General features: G+C 42.2%; 1 protein-coding gene across 1 annotated transcript in view; it reads left to right on the top strand.

Moving 5' to 3' along the window:
• SHISA9 (shisa family member 9) overlaps positions 1-21,563 on the top strand; it is a 495,309-nt gene that overhangs the window by 412,186 nt on the left and 61,560 nt on the right. The window lies entirely within an intron of this gene.

Raw genomic sequence — 21,563 nt, 5'->3', positions numbered from 1 at the left:
ATTTCACTTTGACTTTTATGAAAAAAAATTGATAGGTTTTTCCAACTAGCACAGGTGCCGTCTTCTATTTAGCAGTGGGGATTCAGCTCCTCGGACTCCCAGTAATCCTGAATATGAAGGCCCAGCACTGCTGGCTTAGGCTTTCCTTGTAAAAAAACACTTTGGGGGATATTTATCAAAACTTGTCCAGAGGAAAAGTTGCTGAGTTGCCCATAGCAACCAATCAGCTTGCTTCTTTCATTTTTAACAAGGCCTCTGCAAAATGAATGAAGCAATCTGATTGGTTGATATTGGCAACTGGACAACTTTTCCTTTGCACAGGTTTTGATAAATCTTCCCCTTTGAGTTTCCTGGGGAAGTTCTGGCCAACCATTGTGCAGGGAGAAACCAAAATGGAATGATAGACCTCCACGATCCTAATGTTATGGCATATCTTAGTGATATGCCCTAACACTATGCTATAGAAATAATCATTTATGGGTAGAAAATATTATACATTAATTTCTTCAGACAAATATTGAGATCTAAAGTATTTCTTTAACCCCTTAAGGACCAAGGTTTTTTCTGTTTTTGCATTTTCGTTTTTTGCTCCTTGCCTTTAAAAAATCATAACTCTTAAAATTTTGCACCTAAAAATCCATATGATGGCTTATTTTTTGCGAAACCAATTCTACTTTGCAATTACATCAGTCATTGTGCCCAAAAATCTATGGTGAAACGGAAAAAAAAATCATTGTGAGAAAAAATTGAAAAAAAACAGCCATTTTGTAATTTTGGGGGCTCCCGTTTCTACGTAGTACATTTTTCGGTAACAATGACACCTGATATTTATTCTGTAGGTCCATACGGTTAAAATGATACCCTACATATATAGGTTTGATTTTGTTTTACTTCTGGAAAAAATCTAAAGTTCATGCAGGAAAATGAATACGTTTAAAATTGTCATTTCTGACCCCTATAACTTTTTTATTTTTCCGTGTATGGGGTGGTATGTGAGCTCATTTCTTGCACCGTGATCTGAAGTTTTTAACGGTACCTTTTTTGCATTGATAGGACTTATTGATCGCTTTTTATTCATTTTTTCATGATATAAAAAGTGACCAAAAATGCTGTATTTTGGACTTTGACATTTTTTTGCGCGCACGCCATTGACCGTGTGGTTTAATTAATGATATATTTTTATAATTCGGACATTTCCGCACGTGGCGATACAATATATGTTTATTTTTATTTACACTGTGTTTTTTTTTTATGGGAAAAGGGGGGTGATTCAAACTTTTAATAGGGAAGGGGTTAAATGGTATTTATTCACTTTTTTTTTCACTTTTTTTTTTGCAGTGTTATAGCTCCCATAGGGACCTATAACACTGCACACACTGATCTTTATCATTGGTCACTGGTTTCTCATAAGAAACCAGTGATCGATGATTCTGCCGCTTGACTGCTCATGCCTGGATCTCAGGCACTGAGCAGTCATTCGGCGATCGGACAGCAAGGAGGCAGGTAGGGACCCTCCCGCTGTCCTGTAAGCTGTTCGGGATGCCGCGATTTTGCCGCAGCTATCCCAAACAGCCCACTGAGCTAATCGGCATGGTTTCAGTTTCACTTTAGATGCGGCGTTCAACTTTGAACACCGCGTCTAAAGGGTTAATAGCGCACGGCACAGCGATCAATGCCGTGCGCTATTAGCCACAGGTCCCGGCCGTTGATAGAGGCTGGGCCCGACCCGCTATGACGGCCCCACGTTATAGATCGGGAGCGGACACATGACGTTCCAGTACGTCATGTGTCCTTAAGGGGTTAAATCATTTTTAAACCTTTCTTCAATCTAAAGTTAGGCCTCATAGACCTGGCAGTATTGCAAATCCATTTGAAACAGACCTACAGTGCGCTGCACATAGAATTCTTTGGACGCATATTGTACATTTGATTACTTTCAAATCATTAAAGAATATACTACAGCGTTGGCTAAATTAATAGAAATGTTTGCTGTTATTTTGTCGTGTATCTCCATACAGGAATATCAAATAACAAATATATTGTGTTTTACAAGACAAACATGTCCATATAGAAAAAATTGTCATATGAATGTTTTATAAATGATCCTTTGGTTAATATCTAGGATTTAACCCATTCAGGCATACGAGTGCACACGTTTTTGAAGTGTTCAGTGATACAGACATTGGCCCTCATTTACTACAAGATTCTTACTCTTTTTGTTGGTTTTGCGCCTAAATTCTGTTGCACGGACCATGCGACAGAATGTGCAACAGAAAAAACCCAACAGAATCAGAAACACTAAGAGTGACAAAAAAAAAAAACCTATAGAATGGACGTGGTTTTCAGGAAAAGGGGTGTGTTCCCTACATTTCATTCAAAATCACTCGTGTTTTCTGAAAACCACTCTGTGAATTTTCTGGGAAGAAAACCCTACACTTTAAAGCATGTATAAAGTTTCCAAAAGCGGAGTAAATTAGTAAATACCATGGGAAAAAAAAGGTCGGAATAGCAAAAAACAAAACAAAACCTACACTCCACTATGTGCTTGTTAGTTATGGATCTTTTTTTATCCATTTCTGACCCTAAAACTGCCCATCATTCCTCTATTGGATTCATGTCTGGACTGTTGCCTTGCCAAGGTAACCCTTTATTTCCATGATCTTCACATGTGTCATATCATAACCCTTGTGACATCAAGATACTGTCACATTATGGAAGTGTGCTCAAATGGAATTTTAGGTAAAAGATGATGTTCATGGATCAAAACTTTCTAATAAGGTTGGTGTTAGTATGACATCCATCAGTTGAATTCAAAAGAATAAAGTGGCCAATAAACCATTGCCCCCCAGAGACTCTGGTAAATCTGGTCCCAAAAGGACAACAACTTATCAGGGTAGACCAAGCAAATTGAGGAGGTCCCAGCCGGCAGCTGCAGGGCTTTATGGAACAACATGGAGCTTTAACAAGTCTAAGAGCTGTTCGATGAAGACTTCTGGATTCTGGACTTTGAGTGTGCAGGCATAGTAACATAATATCATAGTTCATAAGGTCGAAAAAAGACCAGAGTCCATCAAGTTCAACCTATAACCCTAATGAGTCCCTACTGAGTTGATCCAGAAGAAGGCAAAAAACCCTCATACTCGAGATAAAAATTAATTCCCGACTCCAAATATGGCATCAGAATAGATCCCTGGATCAACATACTGTCCATATATATCTAGAATCCATAACCTGTAATGTTATTATTCTCCAAAAATGCATCCATTTTACAGAGTTCCCCATGACCACTTCCTCTGGCAGAGAATTCCACAGTCTCACTGCTCTTACAGTAAAGAACCCCCGTCTGTGCTTGTGTAGAAACCTTCTTTCCTCAAGATGTGGAGGATGCCCCCTTGTTATAGATATAGTCCTGGGTATAAATAGATCATGGAAGAGATATCTGTACTGTCCCCTGATATATTTATACATAGTTATTAGGTCTCCCCTAAGCTTTCTTTTTTCTAAACTAAATAACTCTAATTCTGATAATCTTTCTGGGTACTGTAGTCCTCCCATTCCCTGTATTACCCTGGTTGCCAGTCTTAGAACCCTCTCCAGCTCCACTACATCTTTCTTGTACACTGGTGCCCAGTACTGTACACAGTATTTCATGTGTGGTCTGACTAGTGATTTGTACAGCAGTAGAATTATTTCCTTGTCGTGAGCATCTATGCCCCTATTGATGCACCCCCATGATTTTATTTGCCTTGGCAGCAGCTGCCCGACACTGGTCACTACAGCTAAATTTACTATTGACAAACTAATACTCCCAAGTCCTTTTCTACGTCAGTCGTCCCAAGTGTTCTCCCATTTAATATATTATCCCAGCCCATTTGCATTACCTTACATTTATCAGTGTTGAACCCAACTTCCCAGCTCAAACCTCCAACCTATCCAGATCCATTTGTAACAGTTCACTGTCCTCTATAGTGTTTACCACTTTACAGAGTTTAGTAAAGTGGTAAACTTTACTATTAAACCCCTCTACAAGGTCATTAATGAATATATTAAATAGAACAGGACCCAAAACTGATATCCCCCTAGTATCCCCCTAGTAACAGTCACCCAATCAGAATAAGTACCATTAATAATCACCCTCTGTTTCCTATCACTGAGCTAGTTACTTATCCACTTGCACACATTTTCCCCCAGTCCAAGCATTCTCATTTTATGCACCAACCTTTCATGTGGCACCTTATCAAATGCTTTGGAAAAATCCAAATATACGAAATCCAGCGATTGCCCCTGGTCCAGTCTGGAGCTCACCTCCTCATAAAAGCTGATCAGGTTAGTTTGACATGACCAATCCCTCATAAAGCCATGCTAATATGGAGTCATACATTTATTTTTTATAAAGATGCTCCAAAATAGCATCTCTTAGAAAACCCTCAAGCAATTTACATACAATGGCTTTTAAACTAACAGGCCTATAATTCCTGGGGTCACCTTTTGACCCCTTTTTAAATATTGGCACCACATTTGCTATGCGCCAGTACTGGGGAACAGTCCCTGTTACTATAGATAAGAAATAGAGAATGAGGAGGCACTCACAGTTTCACGGTGCAGCAGTTTTCTTTATTTTCAGTGCAGGGTTGGAGCAGTACAGCATCTGCAGGAAGCCATTGCAGGAGCACAGCTGCAGTGACAATTGTTTCACACCCTTCTAGTGAAATGGCAATGGCGTCCTGTGGATGCTGTACTGCTCCAACTCTGCACTGAAAATAAAGAAAACTGCTGCACCGTGAAACCGTGAGTGCCTCCTCATTCTCTATTTTTTATTTACGGATGTTGCACTGTATACTCTGGAGGATTGAGCACCTCGTTTGGTTCCAGCCAGTTGATTGCTTTGCTACAGCGCTGAGTGTTTGGCAGATAGCCAGAGCCTGCTAAAGACTGTTTAAGGCCATAGACACCAGTGCCGAGCTTTGTCTACCTTTCTCCTGTTACTATAGAGTCCCTGAATATTATCAATAGGGGTCTGTCTATTACATTACTTAATTCCTTTAGAACACGGGGGTGAATGCCATCTGGACCTGGCAATTTGTCTATTTTGATTTTTTGTAGGTGTCACTGTACTTCTTCCTGGGTTAGACAGGTGACCTGTACTGGGGAGTTTACCTTATCTCGCTGTATTTCACCTAGCATTTAATTTTCCTCAGAGAATATAGTGGAGAAGAATTTGTTTAATATATTAGCTTTTTCCTGATCCCCATTTATAATTTCTTCCTCATCATTTTTAAAGGGCCAACACTTTCATTTGTAACCTTTTTGCTATTTATATAGTTAAAGGGGTTGTGCGCTGCCCTGACTTTCAGAGCTCCGCTCACAGTGTCCGGAAGTTCATTACTCCGAACGATGTGTGCGGGCTTCCGTGTTCGCGGCCGCCGGGCTGTCACGAGGGGGGCGGGTGAGACGTCATGCCCGGCAGCAGCGAACACGGAAGCCCGCACACAGCGTTCGGAGTAATGAACTTCCGGACGCTGTGAGCGGAGCTCCGAAAGTCAGGGCAGCGCACAACCCCTTTTAAAAAAAAACTTTTGGGGTTAGTTTTACTCTCTATGGCAATAAGTCTTTCTGTCTCTATTTTTGCGGCTTTTATCTGTTTTTTTTTTTTCATATTTTACATTTTTCTCTATACCTTTTTAATGCTTCTTCACTGCCATCCTGTTTTAGTAGTTTAAATGCTTTATTTTTGTCATTTATTGCCCCCTTACCGTTTTTATTCAACCATATTGGTTTTCTTTTATTCCTGACCCTTTTATTCCCATAGGGTATATACATCCTACCATAAGAATTAAAAATATTCTAAAAAGTCTCCCATTTAGTGTCAGTAATCTTATTTGTGAGGATATTATCCCATTTTATATTGTTAAGGGCTTCTCTGAGTTGATCAAACTTTGCCTAAAGTTCCTTGTTTTTGTGGCCGCTCGCAAGGTTCCCTTATTGAAAAACAAGCTATAACGTATTATATTATGATCTCTATTTACTAGGTGACCTTCTACTTGCACATTAGTTACTCTGTCAGGTCTGTTGGTTAATTTTAAATCTAGTAGGGCGCCCCGTCTGGTCGGGCCCTGCACCATTTGGGACAGAGAATTGTCTTTAGTTAGTCAGAAACCTGTTTCCTTTATTAGATTCACAGATCTCGGTCTCCCAGTTTATATCAGGATAGTTAAAGCCCCCCATTATTATCACATCATTCTGATTTGCTGCCTTGTTTATTTGCCTCAGTAATTGAACTTCTGGCTTTTCCATTATGTTTGGTGGCTTATAGCAAACCCCTATCAGAATTCTTTTATTTTCATCTCAGTATATTTCTACCCATAATGACTCCACAGTATCGTTTCCCTCCCAAATATCCTCCCGCAGTGCGGCCTTCAGACACGATTTCACATAAAGCCAAACTCCTCCACCTTTGAAGAAACAGCAACTGACTACACAGATAAAGGAAATATAAGACTTAATTGATCTAAACAGTTTGAAAACTGGTCAACAGACTGGAAACAAGTGAAACATATTGAATTTACCAGTATATGTTCTTTACATTTTTGATGGATGATTTCATAAAACCTATCATATTTTTGGTTACTTAGGAAGATTATGCTAGCAGTTGTGCAATAATGTCAGATGACAGCCTGGAGAACAAATAAGAGACAGAAGCATCTTCCAGAAAGTCTAGCACCCCACTCAGGCCATGGTAAGGAGCCTAATGACCATTTTAGGAGAGGTAGGCTCTACTTCATGAAGAATGATATAAAGCAGACACTATACAAGTACAACGTCTATATAAACGGGCAAAGAAAAAGGGATTTACAGACATAGGAGACTGTGGGGGAGATTTATCAAAACCTGCAGAGAGAATAGTTGACCAGTTGCCCATAGCAATCAGCTTGCTTCTTTCATTTTTAGGCCTCTGGAAAATGAAATAAGCACTGATTGATTGTTATGGGCAACTGGTCAACTTTTCCTCTGCACAGGTTTTGATAAAGCTCCCCCCTGTACCTTCATGCATGATGTTGCCCCATTTCACCCTTTCTTGAGGATGATGACATTAAAGTGTTATCTTGGCCAAGCAACAGCCAATAGAGAAATTATAGGCAAATCTAAAGTTCTGTAAAAAAAAAAAAAATAATCTATAACAACCAAACAGCAAATGATGGTAGAAGGTATTTTAGCTTGGTCACACAGCACCTGTATGACTCAACACAGGAACTTGTTCAATCTCAATCTCAATTTAATGACTGAATGGATTTCATTCTTGATATTGGCCTAAGAAAAACATGTTTTTTTTTGTCTGTGTTGAGAAACAAGGCAAAACAACAATCAAAATGACATTTTCTTTTTCTACATTTCTATTACCTGTGTACCTGTCATTAGCAAAAACTTTTTATATAATGTAGATAATGCCATTATAAGTATATTTGTAATAAACATTGGTTAAAAAAAAAAAAAAAAATATATATATATATATATATATATATATATATATATTGTCCTCACTGTACAGAGCCCTGCTTGTCCTTAGTGCACAGAGCCCTGCTTGTCCTCAGTGTACAGAGCCCTTCTTGTCCTCAGTGTACAGATCCCTGCTTGTCCTCAGTGTACAGAGCCCTGCTTGTCCTCAGTGTACAGAGCCCTTATTGTCCATAGTGCACAGAGCCCTGCTTGTCCTCACTATACAGAGCCCTGCTTGTCCTCAGTGCACAGAGCTCTGCTTGTCCTCACTGTACAGAGCCCTGCTTGTCCTCAGTGTACAGAGCCCTGCTTGTCCTCATTGTACAGAGCCCTTCTTGTCCTCAGTGTACAGAGCCCTTCTTGTTCTCAGTGTACAGAGCCCTGCTTGTCCTCAGTGTACAGAGCCCTGCTTGTCCTCAGTGTACAGAGCCCTTCTTGTTCTCAGTGTACAGAGCCCTGCTTGTCCTCAGTGTACAGAGCCTGCTTGTCCTCAGTGTTCAGAGCCCTTCTTGTCCTCAGTGCCATTATAAGTATATTTGTAATAAACATTGGTTAAAAAAAAAAAAAAAAAAAAAAATATATATATATATATATATATATATATTGTCCTCACTGTACAGAGCCCTGCTTGTCCTCAGTGCACACGAGCCCTGCTTGTCCTCAGTGTACAGAACCCTTCTTGTCCTCAGTGTACAGATCCCTGCTTGTCCTCAGTGTACAGAGCCCTGCTTGTCCTCAGTGTACAGAGCCCTTATTGTCCATAGTGCACAGAGTCCTGCTTGTCCTCACTGTACAGAGCCCTGCTTGTCCTCAGTGCACAGAACCCTGCTTGTCCTCACTGTACAGAGCCCTGCTTGTCCTCAGTGTACAGAGCCCTTCTTGTCCTCAGTGTACAGAGCCCTTCTTGTTCTCAGTGTACAGAGCCCTGCTTGTCCTCAGTGTACAGAGCCCTGCTTGTCCTCAGTGTTCAGAGCCCTTCTTGTCCTCAGTGTACAGATCCCTGCTTGTCCTCAGTGTACAGAACCCTGCTTGTCCTCACTGTGCAGAGCCCTGCTTGTCCTCAGTGTACAGAGCCCTGCTTGTCCTCATTGTACAGAGCCCTTCTTGTCCTCAGTGTACAGATCCCTGCTTGTCCTCAGTGTACAGAGCCCTGCTTGTCCTCAGTGTACAGAGCCCTTATTGTCCATAGTGCACAGAGTCCTGCTTGTCCTCACTGTACAGAGCCCTGCTTGTCCTCAGTGCACAGAACCCTGCTTGTCCTCACTGTACAGAGCCCTGCTTGTCCTCAGTGTACAGAGCCCTTCTTGTCCTCAGTGTACAGAGCCCTTCTTGTTCTCAGTGTACAGAGCCCTGCTTGTCCTCAGTGTACAGAGCCCTGCTTGTCCTCAGTGTTCAGAGCCCTTCTTGTCCTCAGTGTACAGATCCCTGCTTGTCCTCAGTGTACAGAACCCTGCTTGTCCTCACTGTGCAGAGCCCTGCTTGTCCTCAGTGTACAGAGCCCTGCTTGTCCTCATTGTACAGAGCCCTTCTTGTCCTCAGTGTACAGAGCCCTTCTTGTTCTCAGTGTACAAAGCCCTTCTTGTCCTCAGTGTACAGATCCCTGCTTGTCCTCAGTGTACAGAGCCCTGCTTGTCCTCAGTGTACAGAGCCCTTATTGTCCATAGTGCACAGAGTCCTGCTTGTCCTCACTGTACAGAGCCCTGCTTGTCCTCAGTGCACAGAACCCTGCTTGTCCTCACTGTACAGAGCCCTGCTTGTCCTCAGTGTACAGAGCCCTTCTTGTCCTCAGTGTACAGAGCCCTTCTTGTTCTCAGTGTACAGAGCCCTGCTTGTCCTCAGTGTACAGAGCCCTGCTTGTCCTCAGTGTTCAGAGCCCTTCTTGTCCTCAGTGTACAGATCCCTGCTTGTCCTCAGTGTACAGAGCCCTGCTTGTCCTCACTGTGCAGAGCCCTGCTTGTCCTCAGTGTACAGAGCCCTGCTTGTCCTCATTGTACAGAGCCCTTCTTGTCCTCAGTGTACAGAGCCCTTCTTGTTCTCAGTGTACAAAGCCCTGCTTGTCCTCAGTGCACAGAGCCCTTCTTTTCCTCAGTGTACCGAGCCCTGCTTGTCCTCAGTGTACAGAGCCCTGTTTGTCCTCAGTGCACAGAGCCCTGCTTGTCCTCACTGCATATAGCCCTGCTTGTCCTTAGTGCACATAGCCCTGCTTTTCCTCACTGCACAGAGCCCTGCTTGTCCTCAGTGTACAGAGCCCTGCTTGTCATCAGTGAACAGAGCCCTGCTTGTCCTGAGAGCCCAGAGCCCTGCTTGTCCTCAGTGCACAGAGCCCTGCTTGTCCTCAGTATAGAGCCCTGCTTGTCCCCACTGCATATAGCCCTGCTTGTCCTTAGTGCACATAGCCCTGCTTTTCCTCACTGCACAGAGCCCTGCTTGTCCTCAGTGTACAGAGCCCTGCTTGTCATCAGTGAACAGAGCCCTGCTTGTCCTGAGAGCCCAGAGCCCTGCTTGTCCTCATTGCACAGAGCCCTGCTTGTCCTTAGTGCAAATAGCCCTGCTTTTCCTCACAGCACAGAGCCCTGCTTGTCCTCAGTATAGAGCCCTGCTTGTCTCCACTGCACAGAGCCCTGCTTGTCCTTAGTGTATAGAGCCCTGCTTTTCCTCACTGCACAGAGCCCTGATCGTCCTCAGCGTACAGAGCCCTGCTTGTCCTCAGTGCACAGAGCCCTGCTTGTCCTCACTGCACAGAGCCCTGCTTGTCCTCAGTGTACAGAGCCCTGCTTGTCCTCAGATTGCAGATCCCTCCTTGTCCTCATTGCACAGAGCCCTGCTTGTTCTCAGTTTACAGAGCCCTGCTTGTTCTCAGTGCACAGAGCCTTGCTTGCCCTCAGTGTACAGAGCCCTGCTAGTTATCAGTGAACAGAGCCCTGCTTGTCCTGAGAGCCCAGCGCCCTGCTTGCCCCCAGTGTACAGAGCCCTGCTTGTCCTCAGTGAACAGAGCCCTGCTTATCCTGAAAGCCCAGAGCCCTGCTTGTCCTCAGTGCAAAGAGCCCTGCTTGTCCTCAGTGCACAGAGCCCTGCTTGTCCTTAGTGCACAGAGCCCTGCTTGTCCTTAGTGCACAGAGCCCTGCTTGTCCTTAGTGCACAGAAGTCTGCTTGTCCCCACTGCACAGAGCCCTGCTTGTTCTCTGTGTACAGAGCCCTGCTTGTCCTCAGTGTACAGAGCCCTGCTTGTCCTCAGTATACAGAGCCCTGCTTGTCCCCACTGCACAGAGCCCTGCTTGTTATCACTGCACAGAGCCCTGCTTGTCCTTAGTGCACAGTGCCCTGCTTGTCCTCAGTGCACAGAGCCCTGCTTGTCCTCAGTGCACAGAGCCCTGCTTGTCCTCAGTGTAGAGCCCTGCTTGTCCTCAGTGTAGAGAGCCCTGCTTGTCCTCAGTGTAGAGCCCTGCTTGTCCTCAGTGTACAGAACCCCGCTCATCCTCAGTGTACAGAGCCCTGCTTGTCCTCAGTGTACAGAGCCCTGCTTGTCCTCAGTGTACAGAGCCCTGCTTGTCCTCAGTGTACAGAGCCCTGCTTGTCCTCACTGCATAGAGCCCTGCTTGTTCTCTGTGTAAAAAGCCCTGATTGTCCTCAGTTTATAGAGCCCTGCTTGTCCTCAGTATACAGAGCCCTGCTTGTCCCCACTGCACAGAGCCCTGCTTGTTCTCACGGGACAGAGCCCTGCTTGTCCCCACTGCACAGAGCCCTGCTTGTTCTCACGGCACAGAGCCCTGCTTGTCCTCAGTATACAGAGCTCTGCTTGTCCTCAGTGTACAGAGCCCTGATTGTTCTCACCGCACAGAGCCCTGCTTGTTCTCAGTGTACAGAGCCCTGCTTGTCACCACTGCACAGAGCCCTGTTTGTTCTCAGTGCACATAGCCCTGCTTTTCCTCACTGCACAGAGCCCTGCTTGTCCTCAGCGCACAGAGCCCTGCTTGTCCTCACTGCACAGAGCCCTGCTTGTCCTCAGTGTACAGAGCCCTGCTTTTCCTCACTGCACAGAGCCCTGCTTGTTCTCAGTGTACAGAGCCCTGCTTGTCCTCAGTGTACAGAGCCCTGTTTGTCTTCAGATTACAGATCCCTCTTTGTCCTCATTGCACAGAGCCTTCCTTGTTCTCAGTTTACAGAGCCCTGCTTGTCCTCAGTGCACAGAGCCTTGCTTGCCCTCAGTGTAGAGAGCCCTGCTTCCTGTATTTGGTCTCCTCTCTCCTCACAGAGACACACAGTCAATAACTGTAAGGACAAAAATATACACATTTTAAGCCAATGTATATTACAAATATATATAATGTTATTTTCTGCATTATATAAAACGTTTTTGCTAATGACAGGTACACATATATTTGGCCAACACTGTACTTAAAACTAAAATGCTGTATGTGACTATGTAAAATCTGGAGTTTATATCTGTACTTTGCCCACTAAAGCTACATAACTATATGCTGAAGATGCTATGTGTCTGGATGCAGCTCAGCACCTGAATGGTGGACAGCTCCGATATTGTTAAGCATTCAGCTTTAGACAGCATTCAGACCTCTTGTTGTCTTCTACTATTAAAGGAATACTGTAGAGAAATATAACTTATCTCCTATCCAAAGGGCAGGGCTTAAGTTATAGATCGCAGGGGGTCCGACATCTGGGACACTGCGATCTACTGAACTGGGCCCTGGCAATCTGCTGGAAGGCGGCGTGCTGACCTCCGCATGGTGTGGTGGCTGACATGCCCCCTCCATGTATCCCACAGATATACATAGAGGGGGCATGTCGGCTTACTGTGGAGGTCAGAACAGCCACTTCTGGCAGACTGCCTGGGCCCCGTTCAAGAGATCGCGGACGTGGCCCAGCGGCCGGATCTTTGGATAGGGGATAAGTTCTTTTTCACTGCACTACTCCATTTAAAGCCCCAGTAAAACAGTATCTGTAGCCTCCTGTGGCCCACACCGTAAATCTGTTTTCTCTATCCAATTTACCACCATACCTAACAGTGAAAGCATTCTCCCCTAGAAGTAATCCTCTTGGATATATAATCTCTCTACACACAGAGTTTCAATGTACAGAGTTTTTGCTGTGGCTTTGCTGTGTAAATGTTCCCTATCTGAAGTGATAGATGGTATGTTTGGGATAAGTTTTCTTATGAGTATGGTTGGGTCTGTATTTATTAATATTAGCGTGAGTGTTAATGTTATTACTGTAACTTCAGCTTTAGAGAACCTACAATAACACAAGTAAATAAAAATCCAGTTAAAGTGGTACTCCACTGGAAAAACATTTTCTTTTAAATCAACTGGTACCAGAAAGTTAAACAGATTTGTAAATTACTTCTATTAAAAAATCCCAATCCTTCCAGTACTTATCAGCTGCTGTATGCTCCAGAGGAAGTTATTTAATTTTTTTAATTTATTTTCTGTCTGGCCACAACTGCTCTCTGCTGACACCTCTGTCCATGTCATAAACTTGTGGTCAGGCAGAAAGGAAATTCAAAAAGAAAAGTGTATTATACAGCAGCTGATAAGTACTGGAAGGATTGGGATTTTTTAATAGAAGTAATTTACAAATCTGTTTAACTTTCTGGTACCAGTTGATTTAAAAGAAAATGTTTTCCAGTGGAGTACCCCTTTAAGATATTGTTATAGGAATAATTCTATCCACAGTCATTAAAGGTAAAATAAAACTATGATAAGAAATTGCTATTTATACAATTCCTCCTTTAGAATTTATAGTTAGCCCTAAAACTTCATTAGTTTTGCCCCTTTCCCTCATTGCTATGAAGCAGACTAATAATCCACTTTTGGTTTACTTAAAAGATGGACCTTGCTGTGTCTTATATCTTTTTTAAAAACACAATTTCACAAAATAAGGAAAAAACTTTCTCATGTAACCTTGGAGCTTTGTCTGTTTTTACTGCCCAAAAATCTCCTTTCATATGGGAGACAGCATATACAGAATAATCAAAGCATTTACCAAGTGGAAATATTGCCCTTGTCTGTGTCCCGCAATTTGTACTTGCAAATAGTTGCAGAAAATACTGTAATTATCTATACTTAAAAGATTGTTTCCAAGGTAAAGGTGACTGCCGAGAGTCTTAGTATTGGTTTATCTGTGTGGAATTTATTGATTATTCTGGTTCACATAAAGTTATAAACAATATGGACAGTTTGTTTTGTAATCTTAAAAAAATGGTGCTGACAAATTTGGATGCATTTCTATAGATATTCTATATCTACATATGACAAAATAATTGCACTTATTTAAGATCAAGTTCATGGTACAGTGATCCCTCAACATACGATGGTAATTAGTTCCAAATGAAACATCGTTACTTGTATTTATCATATGTTGAGGGATCCGTGCAATAATAGTGTACAAAGTTATACTCACGTGTCCCCGCCGCTCCGGAAAGATTCCACTGCCCTGGATCGTCGCTCTCCATCGCCGTCATCACTGCCGGATAGCAGTTTTTGTGATGGCCCCAACGTTGATGCTGCCTTCAACATACGATGGCCTCTGAGAGGCCATCGTATGTTGAAATGATCGTATGTCGGGGCCATCGTAAGTCAGGGTTCACTGTATATACCGGTAATATATGCTTGATAAAGGCTACCACTGCCGAAACTTTGCTATTGTTTTTTGGGGAGAATAAAGACAACCCAGCTTTTTAAAGATCTGTGACCTGATTGGTGCTGTGTTTTTGGACTTCTTGTACTGATAGTATATGTAATATACTGCTCTCTGCCTTATGTGTACAGACGTAGACACCACTGTAAACATGGCTATGGTGCAACATTGAGGAAACTGCAGCTCTACATTCACATGCATCACCTCTTACTACAGTGTATACTTTCCATGGTACTGTATGCCATTGGATGCCACAAAAGTTCACTGCTCAAAAAAAATAAAGGGAACACTTAAACAACACAATGTAAGTCAATCACATTGCAATCACACTATCCACTCAGGAAGCAGCACTGCTTGACAATCAATTTCACATGCTGTTGTGCAAATGGAACAAACAACAGGTGGAAAATATAGGCAATTAGTAAGACACCCCCAATAAAGGTGTGGTTCTGCAGGTGGTGACCACAGACCACTTCTCAGTTCCTATGCTTCCTGGCTGATGTTTGGGTCACTTTTGAATGCTGGTGGTGCTTTCACTCCAGTGGTAGAAGGAGACGGAGTCTACAACCAACACAAGTGGCTCAGGCAGTGCAGCTCATCCAGAATGGCACATCAATGCAAGCTGTGGCAAGAAGGTTTGCTGTGTCTGTCAGGGTAGTGTCCAGAACATGGAGGTGCTACCAGGAAACAGGCCAGTACATCAGGAGATGTGGAGAAGGCCGTAGGAGGGCAACAACCAAGCAGCCGGACCACTGCCTCCCCATTTGTGCAAGGAGAAGAAGGAGGAGCACTGCCAGAGCCCTGCAAAATGACCTCCAGCAGGCCACAAATATGCACGTGTCCACTCAAACGGTCAGAAACAGACTCCATGAGGGTGGTATAAGGGCCCGACATCCACAAGTGGGAGTTGTGCTTACAGCCCAACACCGTGCAGGACATTTCGCATTTGCTAGAGAACATCATGATTGCCAAATGCGCCACTGGCACCCTGCGCTCTTCACAGATGAATGCAGGTTCACACTGAGCACATGTGACAGACGTGACAGAGTCTGGAGATGCCGTGGAGAATTGTCTGCGGCCTGCAACATCCTCCAGCATGACCGGTTTGGCAGTGGGTTAGTAATGGTGTGGGGTGGCATTTCTTTGGGGGCCGCACAGCCCTCCATGTGCTTGACAGAGGTAGCCTGACTGCCATTAGGTACCGAGATGAGATCCTCAGACCCCTTGTGAGACCATATGCTGGTGCGGTTGGCCCTGCGTTCCTCCTAATGCAAGACATTGCTAGACCTCATTTGGCTGGAGTGTGTCAGCAGTTCCTGCATGAGGAAGGCATTGATGCTATGCACCGGCCCGCCCGTTCCCCAGACCTGAATCTGAATGAGCACATCTGGGACATCATGTATCACTCCATCCACCAATGCCACGTTGCACCACAGACTGTCCAGGAGTTAATAGATGCTTTAGTCCAGGTCTGGGAGGACATCCCTCAGGAGAACATCCACCACCTCATCAGGAGCATGCCCAGGCATTGTAGGGAGGTCATACAGGCACGGGGAGGCCATACACACTACTGAGCCTCATTTTGACTTGTTTTAAGGACATTACATCAAAGTTGGATCAGCCTGTAGTGTGGTTTTCCACTTTGATTTTGAGTGTGACTCCATATCCAGACCTCCATAGGTTGATAAATTTGATTTCCATTGAAAATTTTTGTGTGATTTTGTTGTCAGCACATTTAACTATGTAAAGACGAAAGTATTTTATGCAATTAGTTCATTCAGTGTGTGTGTGTGTGTGTTTTTCAAATTTTTTTTCTTTATTTTTTAATTTTTGTTAGGCAGTACTGCTACTCCCAACATGGAACATACTGTTCAATGATGGGAGTAGTAGTACATGTAATAATTGACAGATCACCCCAGTTCTGTTGCGATCCTTCTGTATAATTTATAGATGCGGCCGGCCGCTCTTCTACGGTCCCCTGCACTGCCGTATATATATATATATATATATATATATATATATATATATATACACACCTATTCATATTTCCCACAGAGAGCTTTGATTGGCCAGATGGTTCCAGCCAATCACAACTCTCTGTGGGAAATATGAATAGGTGTATATATAAGCCAGTGCAGGGGACCATAGAAGAGTGGCCACCCGCCTGCATCTATACATTACACAGGGGGGTTGATTTTTTTCCATCACTACTGCATCCTTTTTTATTTTTTTATTTATTTTTTGGTACCCAACTAATTTTGAAAAAAAATGTCAAAGGGGCCAAATATGCAATTTCCACTCAGAGGCAAAAAACGCTGGAAAAAATGCCAAACACAGGAAAAGGCTGTGGCATTTTTTTCTTGTAGAAACTTAGCCTTACAGTAAAGAACCTCCGTCTGTGCTGGTGTAGAAACCTTCTTTCCTTTCGACGTAGAGGATGCCCCCTTGTTATAGAAACAGTCCTGGGTATATTTGTACATAGTTATTTATACATAGTTATTAGATCGCCCCTAAGCCTTCTTTTTTCTAAACTAAATAATCCTAATAATCTTTCTGGGTACTGTAGTCCTCCCATTCCCCATATTACTCTGGTTGCTCCCCTTATCTCCAGCTTCACTATATCTTTCTTGTACACAGGGGTCCAGTACTGTACACAGTATTCTATGTGTTGTCTGACTAGTGATTTGTAAAGTGGTACAATGATTTCCTTTTCATGTGCTTCCATGTCTCTTTTGATGCCCCTCATTTTATTTGCTTTAGCAGCAGCTGCCCAACACTGGTCACTACAGTTAAATTAACTATTAACTAACACTCCCAAGTCCTTTTCCATGTCAGTTGTCCTCACTGTTTTCCCATTAATACATCAGTACTTTACTGCTTACTACCTGTACAATATACAGTCATAGCCGTAAATGTTGGCACCCCTGAAATTTTTCAAGAAAATTAAGTATTTCTCATAGAAAAGGATTGCACTAACACGTTTTGCTATACACCGGTTTATTCCCTTTGTGTGTATTGGAATGAAACCAAAAAGGGACAAAAAAAAAAAGCAAATTGGACATAATGTCACATCAAACTCCAAAAATGGGCTGGAGAAAATTACTGGCACCCTTAACTTAATATTTGGTTGCACACGCTTTGGAAAAAATAACTGAAATAAGCTTCTTACACATCTCAGCCGGAGTGTTGGACCACTCTTCCTTTGCAAACTGCTCCAGGTCTCTCTTATTGGAAGGGCACCTTTTCCCAACAGCAATTTTAAGATCTCTCTACACGTGTTCAATGGGATTTAGATCGGAACACATTGCTGGCCACTTCAGAACTCTCCAGCACATTGTTGCCATCCATTTTTGGGTGCTTTTTGATGTATGTTTGGGGTCATTGTCCTGCTGGAAGACTCCAGATCTCGGACTCAAGCCCGGCTTTCTGACACTGGGCTGTACAGTGTGACCCAAAATCCGTTGGTAATCCTCAGATTTCATGTTGCCTTGCACACATTCAAGGCACCCAGTGCCAGAGGCAGCAAAACAACCTCAAAACATTGAATCCCCACCATATTTCACTGTAGGTACTGTGTTCTTTTCTTTTGTAGGCTTCATTTCGTTTTTGGTAAACAGTAGAATGGTGTGCTTTACCAAAAAGCTCTATCTTGGTCTCATCTGTCCACAAGACATTTTCCCAGAAGGATTTTGCCTTACTCAAGTTTATTTTGGCAAAATGTAGTCTTGCTTCTTTATGTCTCTGTGTCAGCAGTGGGGTCCTCCTGGGTCTTTTGCCATAGCGTTTCATTTCATTTAAATGTCGACGGATAGTTCGCGCTGACACTGATGCTCCCTGAGCCTGAAGGAGAGTTTGAATATCTTTGGAACTTGTTTGGGGCTGCTTATCCACCATCCGGACTATCCTGCATTGATACTTTTTTATCAATTTTTATCTTCCGTCCATGTCCAGGGAGATTAGCTACAGTGTCATGGGTTGCAAACTTCTTGATAATGTGGCACAATGCGGACAAAGGCAAATCTAGATCTCTGGAGATTGACTTGTAACCTTGAGATTGTTGATATTTTGACACAATTTTGGTTCTCAAGTCCTCAAACAGTTCTCTTCTCTTTCTGTTGTCCATGCTTAGTGTGGCACACACAGACACATGATGAACATCTCTCCTTCTTTTCAGGTGTGCCTTTTTATATTGTCCACGCCTGTTACTTGCCCCAGGTGAGTTTAAAGGCGCATCACATGCTTGAAACAATCTTATTTTTCCACAATTTTGAAAGGTGCCAATAATTTTTTTCCAGCCCATTTTTGTAGTTTGGTGTGACATTATGCCCAATTTGCTTTATTTCCTCCCTTTTTTGGTTTAGTTGCAAAAAACACAAAGGGAATAAACATGTGTATAGCAAAACATGTGTTACTGCAATCCTTTTCTGTGAGAAATACTTCATTTTCTTGAAAAATTTCAGGGGTGCCATGACTGTAAAAGACAGTTCTCCTACTGAACTTGCTTTACCTATATTAGTTACAGAAGTGATCACCATTATCCTTTCCTGAATTTAGATAAAAAGTCCTATATCTCATGTTACAAATTTTACACAATATTGTCTAGCAAAACCCTCAACAGTCTGCAACTTCCTTTACTGTTACTGGGTAGTCACACATACAAACATGTAGCTTACACTTCTCCCAATACAGTATCATGCTTTATTCCAAGCTAGTCATCTTGGACACATCTGTATGTTCTTTATTTCTGTAGATACTTATTAAAGGGATACTCTGATGGAAAACAATTTTTTAATCAACAAGTGCCAGAAAGTTATACAAATTTGTAAATTCTATTTAAAAATCTTAGTCCTTCTAGTAATAATCAGCTGTTGTATACTACAAAGGAAGCTGTGTAGTTCTTTCCAGAAGTGCTCTCTGCTGACACCTCTGTCCGTGTCAGGAACTGTCATGAGCAGTTTGTAAACAGTATGTAGCAAAATTCAACTGCCATGAAAAATCATTATGAAATAAATAATTAATAATCATATATGTAATTTCCATAATCATTGTAAATATACAGTATATGTAACTTCCATTGTCATTGTAAATATTTTGGCATAGTACAGCAGTGCCTTGGTAACATATACCTATACTTTTCTTTTTGATATTAAGGTTTAGCTTAGCTTACTTTGAGGCCAGGTCCCTGAAATGGAAGTGAAGTCAGTGGTGACCTATCAAAGTCATGTAATTATTTTTGATCCAAGAGTAACATTGCTTTTTCCTTCTGGGACTCTTGCTATCTAGGGATTAGTTTTATTTAGGATTTTTTTTTTACAGTTCAGCAATCATTGTGTGGTCAACTAATTATAAATAATTAGAAGTCATTTGTTAGGAGATCATCAGGGTGTAACATAAATGCCTTTAGGCTATATCTAACCCACCGTTAATTCGAAAAACGAAAGTAAACCACAAAAAAAATGCCTTTACCTATAAAGTATTTAAAGCAAAACTCATAAAATATATATTGTTAAGACTTATTTAAACAGAAGTATTAAGTTTATTTAACATACTAGGGTTATTCATTTTTGGTCCCTCAAATTCAAATTTGCAAGATACACTATACTATCCATAGAATTACAAGAAATAACACTGTACTGAGTTGTACGAGAGAAATTGCCATGCCCTTGACATAACTCAATGCTCTGCATCCATTGGCTGAAGGTCCACCTTATAGACTTCCTGCATTGCTACCCCCTGTGTACATAATATGGTTAAAACTGTAATATTATAAATTTTATTCCCTTAACATGCACTAAAGAATTATTTTTGCTGGCCCTGTGTATACAATTTTTTATATTTTTTATTTTAGGGATTATATTTATTAACTGTAAAACATTAAATTATCTAATATAATTATATAGGAAAATACCACTGTTTCATGACACTATACAGTCATACATGGTATTGGACATAATATTATGCATGTTTACAAGTAATCTACTGAATGAACGTTAGCAAGAAGTAGGGAACAGATGGAAGAATACATAGGGGCAGAATTAAAATACACAGGTTTTGTTCAGAGTTTGTAACTAAAACAATAGTTGCAATAGTTGACGTTGCCTTAAACAATTATCTTTTACAATTAATATAATATAAAAAAAATAGGGTGGAATACTTCTTTTTTGCTTTTATCCCCAAAGATAAATAAAAAAGTGATTTTTCTCTAATTCTGGTAGTTGTGTGACTGTTTATCACAGCGGTCCTCCTTAAGGTGATCACATGAGTAGGGGGAAGGGATAAGCAAATCGAATCTGCCAAGTCCAAATTCATTACAAATTTCAAAAAAATTCGATTTGCCACGGATGCGCATATCAGCTCAATTCGATCGCGCAAATTGCTTCATTAAACTCCATTTAATGCAGTCCAGGCTCCAAGGCATCTAAAATTGCGGATCCACGTGTGAGTACATGGAGCAAGGAATCCTGGGAAGGCAGGAACAAGGGTAGGCGGATGACCCTGAATCACATGCAGCATGCGGCTTATCAGCAGCCAGTCACCCATGTGATGTCACAGCCCTATATAATCGGCAACCACATTGCAGCCAGTCACATCAGCCTTTCATTGCAGAGAGATAGATAGGGACAGACAGCACTGTGTGTTGGCCAGAAAAGCTTTTTCCAGCAGCTATTCAACTCCTAGTCACATCAGCGTTCTGTTACACAGAGGGACAGAGAGAAGTGTGTGGGGCACAGAAAAGCATTTTTACTGCAGCGATTCCCTTCCCAGTCACTACAGCATTTTATTACAGAGAGGGACAGAGAGCAGTGTGTTGCACAGAACAGCAGCGATTCAGCTCAAGCACAAATCTTGCCTAGAAGCACTGAAAGGGAAGGGAGTGAGATTGAGAGAGAAAGTGGAATTTTGGGTGTAGTACACAGCGACTGACAGATATAAAACACAAGATTTTATTTTGTCTTCTTAAAAAACATCAGAGTAGCAAAAGAGGTTCCTGCCATGGGCCGAACTTTTTAGGGTGAGTAACACTTGCCAAGAAGGGAATTAATAATGCGAGAGTAGGACCTTACAGGGTAAGTGTTTACCCCCACCGGTTACAATGGAACATACGTTATTCCCTTTCACCTTTTAGAGGTCTTTGCATCACATCAATACTTGGTGGTGTAGGTGGCACATGGTGTTATTGCACACCTTTCCTTTTGTTTGATTTAAAATAAAATTCTGGGTCCATATATTTTATCCTAAGCATAATATTAAAATTTAAGTTTTACATAATGCATATCCTCACACTAACACTTTTACCAAAGAAACTGTTTTCTTCTGCCTACCTGCTTCAGCTACTATTCTGATGCCACACATCTAATGCCCAGTTCTCCTTTTTTCACTGACCCTCATCACCGGGTACTGTTATTGCCACCCACCGC

This window comes from Hyla sarda, chromosome 8 (genome assembly GCF_029499605.1).
Source record: "Hyla sarda isolate aHylSar1 chromosome 8, aHylSar1.hap1, whole genome shotgun sequence".
NCBI lineage: Eukaryota > Metazoa > Chordata > Amphibia > Anura > Hylidae > Hyla > Hyla sarda.
Note: the sequence above shows the minus strand (reverse complement) of the source record. Positions and strands in the feature narration are given on the sequence as shown.